This window comes from Priapulus caudatus, unplaced genomic scaffold (genome assembly GCF_000485595.1).
Source record: "Priapulus caudatus unplaced genomic scaffold, Priapulus_caudatus-5.0.1 Scaffold1518, whole genome shotgun sequence".
Lineage (NCBI taxonomy): Eukaryota > Metazoa > Priapulida > Priapulimorpha > Priapulimorphida > Priapulidae > Priapulus > Priapulus caudatus.
Window position 1 is genome coordinate 20,377 of NW_014578579.1, and position 3,147 is coordinate 23,523.

The following is a 3,147-nucleotide window of genomic DNA, read 5'->3' on the forward strand; positions in this document are numbered from 1 at the left end:
TGAAGCTTAAGAAAATCCAACGTTCGTTTCCATTCTGTCTGTGGTCGCCTGCACGAACAGAGATGCATGGTTCTCGAAAGTAGGCTCGCGCTAATAAAAATCTTTGACACCTATTATCTATTTTTTTTATTTATCTATTATTCTCTTCATGGCGATGTCCCGCTGCTGTTGCTTTTAATTTATCTATACTATAGTTAGTATTCTATTATATACACCACACGTAATTACTATAGTATATTTATAGTATATATATTTGATATTTGCGCTACCCTAATTAACTCCATATTGCAAACTCGCTAGAATTCACTTCTTCTGCAGCTCCTTATAGCGGCCTCCGGCCCAGGGCAACACATACAGCAGCAAGCAAAAACATACAAAACGCAGTTATAGGTTCTAGCGGCCGCTGCTCACCCACCGGCCCACCCTACGTTCTTCTACCTCCCCTTCTTTTTTATTTCTTGCGCTGCACTATCGGCCTCAGCTATCGTCTTAGCTCTCTCTCTTCATGTTTCCCATCTCAATGTATCCGTCCATCCCATCGATCCAGTACCACAACATCCAAATTACTCCACATCCATCGCGTACCGCTCCACCCATCCAACCATCCATCGCACTCTCGTCGCGCCCGCCTTGTCCGTCCGTTCCAAACCATCCCACGCATCGCCAACGCACGCCCGCGCACGAAGTGCCGCCCGCTGTCTTTACGATAAATTAATTTTTAAAGGCAAATGGCACGTTTTCACCGCTACATGTTATTGGCATTAACTCCGCGCCATCGCGCGGCTCCACTTCACAATGCCTGCAGTGCTGTGTGTGCGTGGCATGTTCGTGAACTGAGTGTGCTTAGTGCGTCGCGGTGCGAGAAAGATACTGTGAAACATCCAAATTACCTGTCATAAAGTATCTGTGTGCTACATATAGAGCGCTGGGAGCTTTATGCCCGCGTATCGGACCCCGGCTGACACCCACACAAGCAGTTATCGTCTCACCGTTACGAAGAGACCTAATGTAGATTCTCCACTTGTGTCGGTGCTCTCTCGCTCTCTGCTCTGCTCTCTCATCTTCTCCTCTTCTCTCGATCTCCTCTTCTCTCTTCTCATCAAACTGCTCTCCTCTCATCGATCTCTTCTCCTCTCACTCTCCTCTCTTTTCTCTCTCTCTTCACCAGCACGGCTCTCCATCTCTTCTCTCTCTTCTCTCTCTTCTCTCATCTCATGCTCTCGTCTTTATCTTAATCTTTACTTTCTCTTACTCATCTCTCCGCCTGCCGTATTATTTTTCCAAGGTTTATATGGGTATTAATATCTATTTTTCATTTGTTTTCCATGTTTAAATTATTGCAAATTCGAATAAATTACATGGTCCGCGGATGTTTACTCCCACAAGATCATTATATAACTCCAGTTGTGCTCTATCTTTTCCGCCACTAGTGAGTATAATTTGTTAATTGCGTTGGAAATTTGCCATGATTTACTGACGCTTGGTCTCTTCCTATCATATAGATTCTGTCGTTCACGCCCTGTACAGATGCAGTGATTATTTTCTCAGTTTATAGCTTAATAATTTTATTTTTAATTCTTCCAGGCTTGCTTTCACATGCATAATTATTTGAATTTGTTGCTAATTGTTGAGATGTCATACAGGATTTTCATTCCCTCGGTTCTGGTCAACCTTCCTGATGAATTTTTGTTACCCTGCAGTTATAGTGTCTGGTTTCTTTGCCATGAATAAATCGCGCTCTCTTCAATTATTCGTTCAGATTTTGCTTCTCATGAGCGCGTTTTTTATTTCATTTCTTTAAACCATCTATATATATTTTGGACCTGCATATTTTTGTTATCATTTGTTATTGGCTGACATCGGTTCACTGTAGACTCAGCGTTTCTATGGTTGAATGTTAGTTCTAATTTTATAGTTTATTTATTATTCCGGCAATAAATGTAGCGATGGCGCCAGATTACCGAATTTACGGATTTCAATTAGACATTTCTTAGTAATTAGCAGTGATATTGGACAAACTAATACGCGTTTGGCTATAAGGTAATGTACTTATTAACTACACAAGGTGCCAGTTACTGTAGCATTCGTCAACTTTGCATAATCGATGGAAATATTATGCCTTTAACTGCCGCAGGGCCATAGAACATTGTCAGCTTGATTTCGCTACTGCAACCTGTCACCACCGTTCCCCACAAAAAATTGATCGCAAAACGCAAAATGATCGCAATGTATTTATCCTTTTATGGTGCATGTGTATATACAATACCGGTGACGTCACGCATTCGCACGCCAGAATATTTTCAAACAGGATTGCCAGTAGTGCTGACTTTGAGTAATAAAAGGATAAATACATTGTGCGATCATTTTGCGTTTTGCGATCAATTTTTTGTGGGGACAGGTGATGACAGGTTGCAGTAGCGAAATTGAGCTGACAATGTTCTATAGCCCTGCGGCAGTTAATGAACGCGGGCTATATAGTACTAGAGCTATAATCAAGCAAGAACCGCAGAAAAGCTAACATTTGAAAACACGCCCCTGAAAATGCTTGGTGCGTGAGTTTTAATGTTCATGATAATGCATCTGACATAGATCCAGTTACTATATATATATTGGCGAGCTGTGTTTTTTGGTATAAACAGATTTCCATCCATGATTTCCAAAATCAAAAATATGTCGTATTGTGTGGCAATCGGGTGCACGCGAAAGGTTAGACATGATATAGAAGAAGCCAATGGGGAACACATCTCCTACCACCAGTTTCCGGACGATGAGGCACTCAGAAAAACTTGGCTGGATAGAGTGAACCGCGAGGAACTAGTGCTCACAACATTTTCACGTTTGTGTTCGCTGCACTTCACTCCCCAAGACTTTATTAGAAATCCCCAAATCGTACGGTCTATGGGAGTGAGTATGAGACAAGTGCTTTATAGGACTGCGATACCATCACGATTCACAGATTGCGAATCCAGGACTACTCGTAGAAGGTCTGCTTTCTCGAAACGACCAATAGCACAGGTATGCTGTTTTCTTAGCAATTTATGATTTTGTCACACACTTCTGTGTATGCAGTAGTAGCGTTTCGAGCCTATATATTTATATATATATATATAGATATATATATATATATATATATATATATATATATTA

At 41.2% G+C, this 3,147-nt stretch overlaps 1 protein-coding gene across 1 annotated transcript in view; it reads left to right on the forward strand.

Moving 5' to 3' along the window:
- The window catches only part of LOC106816881, a gene marked incomplete at its 3' end in the record, with an annotated part of 46,852 nt that overhangs the window by 9,995 nt on the left and 33,710 nt on the right, over window positions 1–3,147 (forward strand). The window contains exon 2 of the mRNA XM_014821523.1: window positions 2,758–3,015. The remainder of the gene's footprint in view (window positions 1–2,757; window positions 3,016–3,147) is intronic.